The following is an 18,025-nucleotide window of genomic DNA, read 5'->3' on the forward strand; positions in this document are numbered from 1 at the left end:
AATTTTTTTAATGCTTTGAAAGTATTTTATGATTATAAAACTCCACTATCATAACTATATCTCTAACTGATAGAATTAAGGTTGAAAATGTGCATTATTATAATATGTTTGTGACTGTAAAACTTTACAATAGTGTGTTTTAGTGTGTATAAAACATAATATGACTTTGAAACAATTTACACACCAGAAATTATGAACTTCAGCTTAATATAAAACCTTCACATTAAAAACTAGTACAATCCCACTGATAAAGCTCTGACAACTGCATAGCATTCTTTTTTTTTTTTCTTTTTTTTTGCTTGTCCCGTTTGGATCTTTAGCCATCAGAATTGTTGTCTGAAGGCCAAGAAAGATGCCAAGCGGATTTACTTTACCAAGTGGACCATCATGGCCTTTCCATATTGGTCCATTTGATTGACCTTTATTATAATTATGTATTTATTTTATTTTATTTTCGGTTGTTACAGATGGGACAGACGTGACTGGGGGATTGGACAGGGAGAAAGAATGAAAGAAAAATAGAGGGGAGAAGAGATGGTGAGAAAGGGGGGAAGAAAGAAATAAAAACACACAAAACACCTGGATCACCTGTATGGAGAAAAAAAAACAAGAGAAAACAAACAAAAAAGAGCAACATAATAAATACAACACCATCACAATAATGGTAGATAACAGTAGATACTAAATATGAAATGTTATTGTACAGCACGCAAGATAGATAGCGCACAATGTGCTTTGAGGTAGCAGCCAAGAAAGGTGTAGTTTGTGTCTGTGAACACCCGTGTGTACACCTGTGTGGATAAGCATGCTTGTATTCCAAAGGGTTTCTCCATGTAACGATCTGGTAGGGAGTGTGGGGAGCCATAGCCCCGTCCCCCAGGGCATGAAGCAGGTATGGAGGAGATCCAGGCCCCAGACATCCAGAGGCCCCAGAGTACGAGGACCCGAGGAGGACCACCAAAGGGGGGGAACCGTGCCACCCTCCTGGGAAGAGCTGAGTAGAGCCCCAAACGAGAGGTCACCCAGCAGCCACGGAGCAGAGGCCAGAGGGGGTTGCAGTGCCTGCGGGCTCTGCCGGCAGCCAGCTGTGCCAGAGAGGACCGAGCCTCAGGCCCAGAGGCCTGAGGGCACCCATCCCCCGGAAGGGGCCCAGCCGGGCCACAGGCGCCAGGCCCCCCAATCGGCCACCAGGAGTGAGCCGGTACATGCATGAGCGCCCAGCCCCAGACACCAAGAACCACCAGCATACCAACGTCTGAGGGCATCAGCCACCGGTAGGTGGTGAGGGGAGATAGGCCTCCATACTTTGGAGGCCCTGAGATGTTCCCAGAGAGGTGGAGTCTAAGACCCAACCTGACATATAGACACAGACGAACAGGCGCACGCAGACACAAACGTGAATTCCCACCCCCATATACACAACCAAATACTCGGCACTCACCCAACGTGGAGACAGACACAAATAGACACTGCACAGACAATCACACTCCCCAAACATACTCTATATCCCAGGTCCAGGTACCCCCGCCCCCAGAGGAGCAAGCCGCACCTAGACCCAGGAGGTGTAACCCTTCTCTCTGGGGTGGAGGCAAGCGGACCGCCTCCTTATCTGCAGTAGCAGGGAGGCCCCGCATCTCAGACCCCAATCTGACGGCCAGCAGCTCCTCCCAGCCCCCCAGCCCTGACGGTTAACAAAACGGGGCTGAGTGATGACCCCAAACCTCCCTCCGCCCGCTCATATGTAGTGTTGCTGTGTGCTGTTCTAAAGTGCATTTAAAACACAGGAGGGCATGGTGCTTCCTGCCAGAGAGCAGCACGGCTCCTCCCGAAAATCCTCAGTGTCTATATGCATTAAAATTGAGGAGGGTAGGGCACCAGCGCCAGAGGTGGGTTTGAATACACAGACCATCCTCTGGATGCTGTATAACGTGCCCACCCCCAAGGCCCTGTATGTATGTGTTATGTGAGAGTGTGAGTAATGTGGATGTCTAGGTTGCAGAATAAACATAAAGTCATGTTCTTCTCTACACACAACTCTTGGCCTCTAGGGCATAAAACTTTGGACTTATAACCAAAATAATACCTATATGAGACACAGTTTATGATTCTAATGTTAGAGATCCTGCAACTGGCGTTTGGGCTGTGCAGGGGTCTCTCTCTTCCGGAAGATGATTGAATAAAAAGAAATATAAATGTTTTAATACACTATGAGTTGGTTTTCTCTGTTCTATCATGGGGACAAAAGAATACCTGTCACTTCGGGCCTTAACTAGAACTGTGCCTGTGATCTTCCATTTCCTCACTATGTTCCTCACAGTGGAAACTAACAGCTGAAATCTCTGCGATAGCTTTTTGTATCCTTCCTCTAAACCATGATGTTGAACAATCTTTGTTTTCAGGTCATTTGAGAGTTGTTTTGAGGCTCCCATGTTGCCACTCTTCAGAGAAGATGCAAAGAGGAGAAAAACTTGCAATTGGCAGTCATAAATACCCTCTCTCATGATTGGATTCACCAAACAAACTTTGTGTATGTAGGTCAAGGGTCAATGAGCTTACCAAACAAACTTTGTGTTCCAATAATCAGTGCTAAAGGTATTTAAATCAATAAAACAATAAGGGTGCCCAAATTTATGCACCTGCCTAATTTTGTTTAAGTAACTATTGCACACTTTCTGTAAATCCTATAAACTTCATTTCACTTCTCAAATATCATTGTGTTATTATGCTGTATGATATATTTAACTGAAATTGTTGATTCAAACAGCCAAAGATTTATGAAGAAAAATCATGGAAGTGATCAGGGATGCCCAAACCTTTGCATACCACTGTATGTGACTGCTAAAAATAGGTTAGATGCTGATGGACATTCATTTTGCACATCTGCCCTTTGTTCACTCTCTGTTGTTGTCACGTCCGGTGTGGCAGAAGTGTGTAATATATTAGGACCCAAAATGCGGCAGCTCAGGTGCAGGTGAGTGTTTATTAAACGACAGGAAATGCAAACAATAATGGCACTGGGAACATGAAACTGGAAGCTAAACTGGGTAGAACTAACAAAACAAACCAGAAACGAAGACGCAGGGAGGTCCGGGGAAATACACACAGGGAGACCAAAGGGAAACAACACAGACGAACCAGCAACTAACAGAGGCAGACACAAGGATTAAATACACAGAAGGATAACGAGGGAATGAGACACAAAAGGAGGGCACAGCTGGGAGTAATCCGACCTGACGAGACAGGGGAAAAGTAAACTGAACACACTGAGAACAGACACGGACCTTCAAAGTAAAACAGGAAACACATACACGAAATGACATAACACACCAACTTAACACAGACTGGGGGACACAGAACATGGGAACATGAACCATGAAACAGAAGAGTACAAACACCCAAGGTAACCAAAACCACAGAATAATAATAAACTAAACATAAACACGGAGTCACAGACTCCGGACCATGACAGTTGTGTTGAATGCTTCATCCACTTTACAAGTAGTTATAATATGTTAGTTCATTATCTGTTTATTTAAAACACCTTTCGTGTCACGGTTCTGGGTCGGTGTGACCCAGTATTTTGAGTTATGTTTTGGTTTTGAATGATGGATTTTTCCCTGTAATACTGGTGGTGGTGGTGACGATGATTATTAGGATGATAGATTATCATTATTATTATTATTATTATTATTATTATTATTAGAGTTCCATGTTTCTGTTTGTTCATATTTAAGGATTTATGGTTTCATGTATTGTTTGAGTTCCATGTGTCATTTTCCATGTGTCTCTCAGTGTCGGGTCTGCGTCTTTGTGTAGTGTTCTTGTTTCCTGTTTTATTGTGAAGGTCTGCATCTCATGTGATTGTGTTCAGTTTTACCTCTGTCTCGTCTTGTTAATTACTCCCAGCTGTGTATCCACCCTGCGTCATCTGTGAATCTACCCTGCTTCATCTGTGTACCCACCATGCTTCTCCTGTGTGTTCTACCTGCTGTCAACCGTCATTTACCTCCGTCCATCCCCTTTCATGTTCATGCCCTGGTTTGTGTTCAGTAGGTTAGTTGTTCTCAGTTTAGATACTCTCCTGTCCCGTTTGCCGTTTCTCTATTTGCTTTGTATTCAATAAACCACCTTCTCACCTTCACGAGTGCCTGCGACTGGATCCTCCTTTATCATCTCCACACGGCCCATCTCACTCGCCGTGACATTTCGTAGCTTTGTCCTTAAAAATAAGAGCAATTTGACAGAAATCACACTAGGAATGATCAATGTCACATTTTATCTCAAAATATAAAGAACTCTGCAAAAGTCTTGAGCTATCTGTCATTTAAAAAAAAAATACTTTATTAGGAATAGGTGCAATGATTTATGGAAAAATGAACAAACATACAAACAAAAGTATAAATTCAGTATATGAGGCAAAAAGAGAGTCTGTATAATTCTGACAAGCTTGAAAGTGAACATTCGGTATGATCACCTTTATTCTTTAACAAAGACTCTTGGGCAGCTTTCTTGTCATTTCTTTTATGAGGTTTTATGAGGACGTTAAAAGCTGATGTTTCTGTTCTCTGTGAAGTTATTACACAGAGACTATAGACCATAAACTATAGACAGTTTTTTAGGCACACTGCACATGATGCTAAGATATTCTGAGATGTAAGTTTTCAGCTAATAGCTCTTTGGGAATAAGAAGAAACACTTTGAAAGACTTTCTAAAAGCCTGGAGAGTTATTGATGAAGACTAGTTAAAAATTAAAGTCTGGCTCTTTGAAAGGAAAATATAAAGAAATAAGAATAAGGGGCGACTCAAGAATTTAACACAATATTGAAATTTCCTCCTAACTTTAAACTGTGTATCTGTCTCTTGTATAATTTTGTATTGTATAATAGAGTAGGCTATTGTTCTTTACATTATTTACAAGGACAGTTCACCCTGCAAATTCACCCCAGGGTGAGACCATGCAGTGCTCAGAGAAACTACATGATAAAGAGTAAATAAAATAAAGAGCTATACAAATCTACAGGTATCATTTAGCGTGTTATATGTTAAAGTTTATGAGTACAATTAGAGAAAGACTGAACAAATATGGTATGTTTGGTTAGTTGTTAGTTGTCAGGTGAAAGTCTCCTCCTCCTTTCTAAATTCCAGTGCAGATTAAGTTTTAAAGTTTCAACAGAAAATACCAAAGTGGAAATGTTTGGCCTTAATGCACAGCACCATGTTGAGGAACAAATAAATAAACACAGCATATCAATTGTCAACATGGTGGTGGAGCAATGATGATGCAAGCTTGTTTTGCAGCCATGGGAACCAGACACGTTGCAGCACAGACAACTATATGTTTACAACCACATCATGTCCAATTACGAACCACAATCTAACTTCTTTAGACTGAAGAAAGAAAATGAACCAAGGAAAAACCATATAATTAAATCAGGTGATTTGAACAAGGAACCTCACAGTCAACAGTGCTGACCACTGTACCTCTGTGCTTTCAAACTGGAAAATCACACAAATTTAATCATTTGTTTGTCTTTTGTCTGTGATTGTAAATGTGAGTTACCAGAAAAAGCAATCCATTTAAAAATAATCCTGATGGACATTTTTGACAGATATGCTGCAAGCAAAAATGTGTTGGGTGGCAAACAGTCTTGCCCTTTGCCTACAGCAAATTATTGAGCTGATGTACAGATGGTATGTTACTGTTTTTATGTTATTCGTTTTTCACATAATTAAGTCAAATCTTTACATAGAGCTGTGATTTTAAGTCGTCATGGTCTTGAACGAGGGAATTTAAAATATATGGGTCTACTGTTCTACTGCATGTTAGTTTGATCAGCTTGCATCCTTAATATACTGGCTACTTATTCTAAACAATATATAGAATACTTCATGTGTATGCCATATGGCTAAGAAACCACCTGCGAGCAATATTTTTAAATTGTTGAAGAAAACACAAAATAATTCAAGGATGAGAAAAAGTGAGATGAGAAAAATTAACCCCAGCAAGAAACATGCAGAGCAGATGCTGCAACTACGCAGGATATAATCCAAGCAGCAACGATCCTCCTGTAAGTAGGAAAAACTCCACCTGCTGATGTGACTGTCCAGCGTTTGGCTTGAAAATATTCTCAAAAGAAGTGTTAGCTTTATGTGACTATGCCATCAGGAAAGCATGAATCAAGCTTTATGCTATAACTGCCTGTAGAACAGCTGAAGCTGTTCTTAGATTTTACTGGTCTGTGTACAATCATACAAATTTAGCATTGCCAGCAGACAGTGTTGGGAAGGTTACTTTTAAAATGTATTCCACTACAGAATACTGAATACATGCCCCAAAATGTATTCTGTAACGTATTCCGTTACGTTACTCAATGAGAGTAACGTATTCTGAATACTTTGGAATACTTAATATATTATCATGCTGTTTACAACTACATGAATGTCCTATTGCTGTGATTTATTACTGTTAATGAAGGCCCGCGGCTCCGAACCATAGTAAAGGGACCTCTGACTAATACGTCGGGTTCGTGTCGGGCTGGTAGCCGAAAACTAGCTTTACTTTGTTGTCTGGGTCAACTTTGCTTGCGGGAGACAGAGAGAGGCGTTGAAAGGCTGCTCCAACGGAACTTATTTTTTCCGGAGGAAAACACGAACACAGTGTACAGTTGAGTCTTAATAGCTTACTTACAGCTGGGCTCGTCAGGCACTCTTCTTGGCTGCAGTGGTTATTATTATATTTACATGCTTCCAGCTCCCGTTTTTGCTCCGTGACAGCTCGGACTTTTCCTTTCTCTCCCTCCCTCGCTCACAGACACATAACGGGTATGGTAGTCCATTCTCCCTGCAGCACGGACTACACTGCCCATCAGGCTACATGCTTTAGAGCTATGCCTGTAGCATTCTGCCTTTTAGCTTAGCACAACAACAACAACAAAAAAGCGCTCTCTCACCCAGGAAACACGCAGAGAGAGAGCGCGTCACCCTGTAACCATGGCAACCGTAACGCTGCCGCCTGGAACAACAGAACGTAGCTGTCAAACAAACCCAAACAGTCCTGACCCGCGACAATATGAAACAGGGAAGTACCGCCGTGTATTCCATTTATTTCAACAAAGTAACTGTATTCTGAATACCACCTTTTTAAACGGTAACTGTAACGGAATACAGTTACTCATATTTTGTATTCTGAATACGTAACGGCGGTACATGTATTCCGTTACTCCCCAACACTGCCAGCAGATTGTTGTCAGGTTTGTTCCTGGTAGGTGCTGGTCTGCAGTGTAATGAAAAGTCAACCTATTATTATTTTGAATAGCTTTTATATAAGTATGAGTAAAATAGCTGTAATTTTTTAATATAAAGCCCAAAGCGATTTTAGTGCAAGTTATGGAGAGAAACTGAGAAGAGATATTTTACTGTTATTTTATCATTACATCAGAATCATATAATAAGCATTGCATTAAAGCATTTATTGAAGCTATTGACATTACATTAACGTTTGTATTACAGTGATTGTTATAACCTCATGTTAATCTTCTATTTACAGGTGTTGGTATAATCATATAATCTTTCATTACAGGTGTAACCATGATCATCTTTATACATATTGCCGCTTGGTGCTTATTATGGAGTTGTGCTCACGTCAGTAAGGGTTAAAAGCTACAGTCAGCGGGATGTCTGGCTGATCTAATGAGGGAAGTGACGCAGAGCGTAGAGGGCCGCACATGCTTACAAGACACTTACATCATGTTATTTTATGATCCTTTATTTAGATATATCTTTTGTTAACCTTTAAGTAGTGTGTATTGGCAATAATTACTCATTAGTTCATTTATGTATCATCATTAATTGTTACTTCATTAGAGAACTTCTTTAGACTGTCGGCCTTATGTTACAACTTGTATTACAGGTATTGTCATGATTCCATATTAACATTTTCTATTACAGGTGCAGTGATAATCCTTTTGTATATACATGCATTGTATTTTTGTGCTTGCCAATGAGGGGGGCTCGGTCAACTAGTGGAGGGTCGGAAACTTTGTTCGGCGTGAGGACTGAACAATCTATTGCGTTAAGGATCTTGAGCTATAGAAAGAACATGCTTACAAAACACAGATATCATGTTATTCATCATTATCCTTTATTCATTTATATTCTTTTATTAAGCTTTGAGTAGTGGCATTTGATTAGAACATTTATTCAACAGACTACATGTATGGTTTCAGTTAGGTTATTGCACACATGAAGAGTTGGCCTCTGTCCTTATAGACAGAGTGAATGCTGAGGTCGAGGCACACACGCACACACACACAAGCAGCAGTTATACTCATGTAGAGGGGAGAGTTCAAATATTTAAATAATAGTTTGCAAGGCCTTGTAGCTGTTTGATTATGCTTGCAGGAGAGACTGTTTGTTCCAGGGGATAAGCAGAGTTAGAAGATTACTGGGAAGGATCTGGCCTCGGGAAGAAGAAGATGTTCTTTTAATGTGTTAAAAGTTGTCAACATTGATTGTATTGTACCTACTTTACGCATGAGGGGGCGTTCCAATACCCTGATGTTCATAAAAACTATTGTTGTGTGGTTTTCGGTGAGAGATCTGGTGCTGTCTGCGTACAGTGTCCCATCTCCCACACGTGTGCATTAAAATCATCGTTTGACTTGACCCGGCCGGACCAGTGTTGTTATTTTGGTTTTCCTCCTGTATCCATCCCCAATATTTTGAACTCGTGACAAAACTCAGATAAACATTTCAGAGAGAGCAACAATGTACAAGTGTCCGAATCAACAATCTGGTGCGTTAGTAAAAAGAATGAATGCATTGACCAGCTCGTCAACATCAAAAGACCTGAAAGACCACAGAAGACAACTAAAGTGAATGAATGCAATAACCTCAAAACATCTAACCAAGCCAATAACACTTGATGAGTTAGGTAGATAATTGTCGTGGTCTGCAGTCAAGAGAACCATTAATGTAATTAATTAATGTAAATACAGAGGGTTTACAACAAGGTACAAAACACTAGTTTTACTCAAGAAAAGGAAGACTTTCCCAGAAAACGTCTAAAACAGTGTGCACAGAAATGTAGAAAATAAAATAAATAAATCATTGGACAGATAAACTAATGGTTATACCAGAATGATGGGAAAGGAACAGAGAAACGGCTCATGATCACAGCACATCATCTAGTGTCACTAGTGACAGATCACAGAAAAAATACTGAAGTGTAGACGTCTATACTCTGCTCAGTTCAGCTAAATGCTGCAAAGCCGATTGCGCCTCAGTACAAACAGATAATAACACAATGCTGACACATATGCTACAGCTCCATGATTCCAAACTTGCACATACATTTTTTAGAATTGCCTTTTGTGATTCGCATTGTGTCCCCACCAGGTGCTGCATTATATTTAAATTCTTTTTACATTTTCTTCTCAGTCCTGTTAACATGCTGTGTTCATGTAAGCTTTACATCAAAGTGCACGCCTAAAACTTTAAAGGACAGATAAAACAATCTTTCCTTATATGTTCCCTGTTTAAATAAACCATTTTGTTTTATTTTCTATGGAGAGCTGAAATCCTCATGTAGTAGTCCATATTTGTACCTGCTTAACTGCTTCTTGCAGCTGCTTTTAAACAGTCTGCACACTTCCTCCTCTCTTACAGATGACTGTATCATCTGCAAAAGCTGACTTTCCTATATGCCTAGGAATTTGATCAAAGATATATTTAACCTTAATTAAAATGACTAATGGCTCAAACACTCTGCCCTGAGGAGTTCCATTCTCAGTTATTAGATTGCTTACCATTTATATAAACTCTTATTCATCTTTTGTCTAGAAGGTCTCTGTCCCAATTAAATAATCTAGCTTTTACACCTATTTTTTAAAGTTTAATAAATAGTCACTATTTCCACAGCATATCATATGTTTTATTTTCTATATCCAAAAACATTGCTGTCTATTTCTTTATTCACTGCTGCTTTCCTTTTTCTCCAAGTCTGTGTGAGTTTTTAGTAATTTCAGTCGTTTTCACCTCTTCTTCAGTTCTAACAACAAGAGGCAGCACATTCGCAGTCAGAGATGGCCCGTTTGTCAGCAGAGAGCTCTGCTGCCAGATGGAGGCAGTTTCATGATTTTAGTCTTCGCTGAATAAAACTTGTTTGTCCTGTAGCAGCCACCGTACTAGCATTATGCAATTGGATTGGGAGGGGTAAGAAAACACAACTTAGTTGACTGAAACTTAGACAGTTAAAGACAAAGCTTACTTTTATATTCAGCAGTACTACAATCCCATTGCTAGATGGCGACATCTGACAAACCAAACCCAGAAGCACATTGTGGAGAAAGCTAGTCCTGCAGCAGAGCTTAATGATAGTCTTTGATGCTTAGACATGTGCAGAATAAGTGCTTTAATCATGAAAAGTGGGATTATAACTTAAAGTAAGTTCATATGAGTGGAAGGTAGCAAGTCATGAGAAAGACGTCAGATGAGACAGAAATAACAGAAAGTCAACATTTTTATTTTGAATGCAAATACATAATATTCAGTCTGTAGCCCTTCGATTTAGACAATAATACTTAAATGTTGTTTGTTTACGTGTTTTATATGTCCAAAATTTAACATCGCTAATTTTTTTCAGATTTTAATTGTTGATCGTTTCATTATTTTATCATTGCAGCAACGTTGCAGAACGAGAAAGACACGAAGCTTTGACCTCTTGTCCCAAATCAGGTGGAATAGGTTGCCAGTTGAATTTGTGGGTGGATGAATAATTGTATCTAATTGTATCTCGACTGCTTGGGGAAGTTATTTGTATATGAATGTAAACATGAGCATAATTTAATTTACTTTTAAAATGGCTTTAGTAAGAATGTGATTAAATAACTTCTGAAAATATGTGATAATAGATGTGACACAAATACACGTGATTTTGATTAGACAGCCAACAGTGACGTAGTGGTTAAAGACACAGAGCCCACAGACTACACACCACTAGCTCTTTGTTTCTGAGGTCATTCTGCCTGAGAAGTTTCACTTTCCAAAGAAAACCTTGGTTCCCTTTTTTTTGCCTGGTTACTGTTAAGATGCAGCCAGCTTTGAATTCCTATTGGTCAGAGAGGAGCTACTGCGCATGCGGCAGTTTTATTTTGACTGTGACGAAATCTAAACAATAAACATATTTTTTTCCCTTCTTAGTTACAGTCAGTTGTACAACCACCACCCACTGAATTCTGATGCTGACCCACATATTAAAGCTCTATAATCTGAATCTCATTAATGAGATAGAGAGATAGATATACTTTTTTATTTGACACTGTGGCAAATCCTACTCAAAAAATAAATAAAAAAGCAAAATGTCAGATGAGTACAAGAGAAACAGAAACAGTGAAGTCTTAAAAAACATAGGTACCCTGCTTGTGTCACTCAAGAATGTGACTTTGATTGATGACCCTAGCCTTGACCTTTTGACCTTACCATAAGTACTCCGGAAGTGACTAATCGCATCCGGCGGGAAAAAAAAATTATGTCCAGAGAGGGGGTCATTCCTGGGGCATGGAGAGTTCAGGGAGGTAACACAGCAGATTTCTGATGAGTCAGTGCTGTATAGAGAGACAGAATGATCGCGGCAGTTAGTTTTTTCCACAGACAACAGTTGAACTCATAGTTTGAATTCTGTTTAAATGTTTCAGTATTAGTATCAATATTATGACAGAGATCTTGATAACCATTTTCTTGGTAAAGAGCTATTATTTTTTACAATAGCGGATTTATTTTGCTTTCTTATTACATACGCAATAAAATTAAAACCTTTAAGATTATCCGATATTCTGACCACCCTGCCTGTAACCCAGCATTAGGATTTTAAGATTATCTGATTATCCTACTGCTTGTAACTTAGCAAAGTATCGATGCAAAGAATTTGATACACGCCGCCGACTCTTGTACGTGTAAAATAACACTGAGTTAAAAAAAAGCACATCTCTCTATACAGCACAGACTCATCAGAAATCTGCTGTGTTACCCCCCTGCACGCTCCATACCCCTGGAATGACCCCCTCTCTGATCAGAATTATCCCTGAACTTTTCCTCAACCATCCCCCTCCCTCTCCGGACAAAACATACATTTTTTTTCCCCACCGGATGTGATTAGTCACACATATGGATCATATTACACACATCTGGAATCGATTAGTCACTTCCGGAGTACTTCCGGTAAGGTCAAAAGGTCAAGGCAAAGGTCATTAATCAAACTCGCATTCTTGAGTGACACAAGGTGGAGTGTTATGTTTTTTTGTGTAACTTCATGTTTAAATGGAAAAAAACAACAAAAATAACTCCAATAAATATATTGTTTTAAAAAAAAGATTTAAACCAAGATAAAGCTGTGCCCTTAATACCAACTACTTGGTCTAAACTTGATAATAGAATGTTATGATCTACTGTGTCAAACGCAGAAGTCAGATCCAGTAAGACTAAAACCACAGAGCAACCTGAATCAGTGGTTAAAAAGAGATCATTAAAAACTCTTAACAAAGCTGTCTCAGTACTATGTCGAGGCTTGAAGCCAGACTGAAACTTTTCAGTAATACCATTGGTATCTAAGAAGGTCTGAAGTTGTTTACAGACCACTTTTTCCAGGATTTTTAACATAAAGGGAAGTTTAGAAATCGGCCTATAATTTGAAAGAACACTGGAGTCAAGATTAGCCTTCTTAATAACAGGTTAAATTTGCGACTTGACAGTTGCTTATTAATTGTAATTAATGATCAACAAATCTAACATAATAGTGACATTAAATGATTGCATTTAGTTTCCAGTTGTAATTAATATAAGGTGTAATGTCTTCTGATAAATCAAAGGGGAGAAGCAGAGCATGTTTAAAAAATATTTAACACAATGAAGCATCACAACAGTCTTAATACAAAGTCTAAGATTTTTGTGTTCCTCTTAAACAGAACCACTATATTTAGTTTATGGTGTTGGGTTTTCTTTCACACATAGATATTGAAAATACAAATGTAGATATACACTAAGAGAGAGATTTACATAAATATATGATGATATGTTTTAAGATTTGTCAGCCATTAAAGAGAGCAATACTACAAGTTATTTAAACTGATTTTAAATGTAAACTGTTCTTGTCAGTGTAAATGCTTAATTAACGCTGTTCATCCTAATGATGAAACTCGGCCTCTGGCCAGATGTTATCTGCAGCTCTCAGTGAACTAAAGCACGATAGAAACTGGATGAGTGGGCGATTGAATCAATGTGATGATTAGCTGGATTTGTCAGTAATGCTATTTTTACATTTTGCTTACATCTCTAAATTATTTGTTTCCAGAACACACATATGAAGTAACCATTCAAAATCAGATATCAGTGAGACCCATCATTGTTCACAACTATAAATAAATAAATTATTTTTGAAAAATTCTTTACCATTTGCTTGTATATTTCTTTAAAACTGAATGAAAATAAAATGTGTTGATTTCAACCAGACCTAAGCAGGTAATTCGTGTTTTTATTTTATATTTTTTTATTCATGATCTGTTATGATCTTTAGTTTGATGTCAGATTTTAGTTTAAGTAGAAATTCTGAAGGTTTTTCTCTGATATTTTATGTATTTTGGGACTTTATGGGGATTTTCCATAGAAATTCAACAGTGATGCTCAAATCACTTCTGGTGTTGGGTTGGTCAGTAATATTAGTAAAAATATCACAGAGTACATCTAAAGAGGACTCCTCCAGGCTGGAGAAGCTTATCAGGTGGGCTGGCTCTGTGGTTGGCATGAAGCTTGACTCTGGTGACAGTGGCCCAGAAGAAGTCTGGACAAACTGCATCATCAGCCACCCTCTGCACACTGTCATCAACGCACAGACAGGCTGCACTTCACCAGGAGTAGAACCAGCAGAACTAAAAAAAACCCTTTCACACCCCGAGCCATCAAACTGTATAGAGGAGGAGGAGTAGCAGGAGGAGGGGAGGGGTGGACAATGTTGACCCAGTGCAATAAACTAAACTAAACAAATTGACACTTTGCCACTGTTTACACTTTTATTCCTGGGCTTCCTTTAATTATTACCTCTTAAATTCTTATTGCTGCGGATATTTTGTTTATACGTATTTGTACCTGCTTGGTATTTTTTTTTTAATTTGTATTCCCTGAGGGGACCTTTCCAAGGGATTAATAAAGTTATATTCTATTCTTCAAATCACAACAACAGTTGCCTCAAAGTGCTTTATATTGCAAGTTAAAGACCCTACAGTAAATGTCAAGAATCAGATGGCCCCTACTATGGCCCCAGCCACAGTAACTTAGTCTTTGACACTCTCACAAAAGACTCTCTTCTCTCGTTTTGGGCTGAACTAATTTGGCCCAAATGGTCAGCATATCAACACCTGTCATTCACTACTCTATGAAGATGAATGGTAGATGATGCTACCGTACATGGGCTGTGAACAATAAGCCCATTTAGTTAAATCCTGTGTTTTTCTTTTTTTCCCTTTTGACTGTTTGGTGTTGTTGCTGCAGTTAGTCACATCACTGTTTAAGCAATCTGTTCTAAGATGATTTTATATGTATATTTATATATTTATTATTGAAAAGGATAAGGAAGGCCCTATTCAGCCCATTCAGACCAACCGTCCCTGTCTGTTTATTCTAAACACCTTTTGTGGCTTTTTACTTAAAAATAAGAGCAATTTGAGAGAAATCACACCAGGAATGATGATTGTCACATTTTATCTCAAAATATAAAGAAAAAATGTCTTCAGCTATTCTTTGTTTCTTTATACTTTATTGGGAATAGGTGCAATGATTTATGGAAAAACATACAAACATTCAAAAGTACCAATTCAGTATATCAGGCAAAAACAGAGTTTGTACAATTTTAACAAGCTTGAGAGTGAATATTTGGTATAATCACCTTTATTCTTCACTAAAGACTCTTGGGCAGCTTTTCTTGACATTTATTTTAAGACGTCTTCAGGAAGAGTTCCAGACTCCTTAAAGGACATTCAAAACTGTTTTTTCTGTTCTCTGTGAAGATATTATTATCTTCCCCTAATAATATCTATTGCCACTGATTTTCAGTCCAGTTCTTGTGTAATTTCTATGCCCATTTCCCTTTTTTAAGAATGGCTTCCCTTCCACTGACACTATTTCTTCTGAGGCTTCAGTAAACAGTGACTGGATCAACTGAAGGTCCGGATGAGTCTCTCTGGTCCTGTGTCAATTCTTTGCTAGATTTTTTTCTATTTTTTTAAGGACATGACTTTTCGCTTGATCGAAACAAATAATGTTGTTATTTACTGGATCTTTGCTGCTTTTCTGATATAAACTCTAAATACTTGCCACCTTCATTTAGGCTTTGACTGTTTCCTCCTGGCACTGCAGCATTTAGTGTCTGACCTCTGCCCAAGTTCTTAAGTATACACGTTTTTCATCACTATACGTTTTCTTTTTGTCCATCTACCCCAATATTTTAGAAATAAATTTGTTTCTTTTTTGCTTTGGTTTATGTATTTGACAGCTTTATTGACTTTTCAGCAATCTAAGACATATTATAAGATTATGAAACTGTTGAAAACATATTACACCTGCATCTGAAACCTCTGAGTATGTTCTAGTTTAAGAATCAGCAGTACCTGATCTTGACCTCTTCTCATGTTTTCAGTGTGCAGGCTTTCATGTCACAAACCATCAGGTTACACAGAGGTGGATGACCCCGGTGGTTTGCCAGGCATTAAACTACTGAACTGTATATGATGGAACTCAACTAGTATAAATGCTGCTTACAAATTATCTAATCTAATTAAAACTTCATTTATAATGAACATAAAACTTTTATGTAAGTGTGAGTTTAACTGCAGGACTTTTACCTATAAACATGTGCTTTTTCTTTGTTATAATGTAGGATAGGGCTGGGCCATATCAGTCCGTTCACAGTAATACCGGTATAATGTTGGGCAACGATAAGAAAATGAAATATTGCGATAGAATATGGGTAAAATACGGCACACTTAAAATTAATCCTTTGATTTTTCTGAAAATCGACAGAGCCCCTTATAATCCCGTGTGCCTTATGTATGAATTCTGGTTGTGTTTACTGACCTCGAAATGATTTTATGTCGTACACGGCGCTCGAAAATCTGTCAAATGTTTTAGTACGACTTTGCTAAGCTCCGAACCCGCACCGCTTGATGGATTGTCGGAGCATTACGGCTATCGCAGGCAGACGCCTCGCGGAGTGATACGTACTGTGCTTCAACATAATATTACTGATCTGTGTGTGTATAAGCTCTTTTTAATTTTTGTGGATATTATACGTGGTTATGCTGAGGATATGTCGGCCAATTTCCACTGGAAATGCCTTTTGGTTAAACTGTCAACAAGGAATTTGCATTTACACTGTAAAATTTTTATCTGGATAATTAAAACAAACAAAAAATTTCTTTAATATAACAGAGGAACTAAATATATATTTAAAATCTACAGATTAGATGACCAGTGTCCCCACTGGTCCTGCTGGTCTCTGGTTTAATGACACCATTTAAAAACTCTCTGCTGAACAGGCCTCTACTCCTTCTGTGGAGGTGCTTCTGTGCTTTCCAGCTGTGGTGACAGAGAATTTGACCTGTGTTATTCTTTATTCCAAGAGTCTCTCTAAAATCCACACTGTGTTGGCCTCCAGCACTGGCTGGCCAATCAGAAATCTCAAAGAAAGGCCCTACCAGTAACATGAAGTGGTGAGCTGCATTTATGGCAGCCACAGACTTCCAAATGAACTGGTTGATTCCAGTTCCAACACATAAGGAATACATTCAGTCTTAAGCAGCTGTGTATTTATTCTTGTTACATCCTGTGAGGCTGTGGGAGTGTGTGGGTGGGGTGTTTGCCTGTTCTCCCCGCCTTCTCCTCTCTTGCCACTCCTACCCCCTCTGTCTCCCTCACTCTCCTCTCTCCCCAGGACACAGCTGCCCTTGATTTGCCTCGTTTGCCACCTGACCCGAGTCAGCAATCACCACTGAGGCTACTTAAACTGGGGATGAGCTGTGAGCAGGGTGGTTTTTCCCCTTGGTGGCTCTGCGTGGTTTTTGGTGCTAGGTTTTTGGACAAACAGCCTCCCTCTGGATAGTGAGTAGACGGGCTTGTGGGCCCAGAGAGTGTCTCTTCTTTGTGGTGAGGAGTTAAGTAGGAAGTGTGGGATGTGCCTTCCTTTTTGGTTATTAGTTTTCTTGTCTTTTGTTGCTGCGAGTGTTTCCTTTGTTTTTTTTGGCATTAAAGGTAAAACGGCGTTGCCGGCTCTTTAAGTTTACGTTGTTTGTAAGAGATCTATTTCATTTGTAATAAAACTATATTGTTATTGAACAGCTCTGTGTGTTTCCCTTTTCATTCTGTTTCCGGACCCAATTGTTACCGGTCCCCTCAATCGCACGCCTAGACCCCTCCGGAGGGGACGTAACAATGTGGGGGCTCGTCCGGGATACGAATGGAAGGAACAGTAGTTGAGTTTTAGTGTGTTGTTTGCCGGTGGCCTGTTTAGTTGCATGGTGTCTGCTGCGCTCTCTCTCCAGTTAGTACAGGGGAGTGTCTAGCTGAGCGTAAGCTCCTCCTTCAGGCACTCATTTTTTGCTTTGCCTTTTTTATTTTCGGAGTAATCCCGGGTGGGGATTAGTTCCCTGTCGGGGGTAGGCTTGTCGGTGCTTTGTGCACTTGATGCTTTGCCTTTAAAGTTGCCTCGAGCCTGGTACACTCCAGAAGCTAACTAGGCTAAGTTTTTAGTAGGTAGGTCTGGGGAGAGGGTTGGTGGTATTTTTATTTATTGGTTAGCCTGTGGCCACACATATTTCCCACCTGTTTTTCATTTGTGTATTGGAGGTGGTGCTTTTTTGTTGTTGTTGTTAGCCGCAGGTAGTTTTTGTTTTGGATTTAATGGCTACCTTTGATATTGCTGTGTTTAAGGAAAACCCTTCGCTTGTCCAGCTGGACGCATGTAGGAAGAGGGATTTGCATGAG

General features: G+C 39.2%; 3 protein-coding genes across 4 annotated transcripts in view; all 3 read left to right on the forward strand.

Moving 5' to 3' along the window:
• The window catches only part of LOC100697852 (H-2 class I histocompatibility antigen, Q9 alpha chain), a 102,388-nt gene that overhangs the window by 66,119 nt on the left and 18,244 nt on the right, over nucleotides 1-18,025 (forward strand). The gene's annotated exons all lie outside the window — the stretch shown is intronic.
• LOC106096465 (class I histocompatibility antigen, F10 alpha chain) overlaps nucleotides 1-18,025 on the forward strand; it is a 95,218-nt gene that overhangs the window by 47,094 nt on the left and 30,099 nt on the right. The window lies entirely within an intron of this gene.
• The window catches only part of LOC100702595 (class I histocompatibility antigen, F10 alpha chain), a 99,416-nt gene that overhangs the window by 34,512 nt on the left and 46,879 nt on the right, over nucleotides 1-18,025 (forward strand).

Source organism: Oreochromis niloticus, linkage group LG22, assembly GCF_001858045.2.
Source record: "Oreochromis niloticus isolate F11D_XX linkage group LG22, O_niloticus_UMD_NMBU, whole genome shotgun sequence".
NCBI lineage: Eukaryota > Metazoa > Chordata > Actinopteri > Cichliformes > Cichlidae > Oreochromis > Oreochromis niloticus.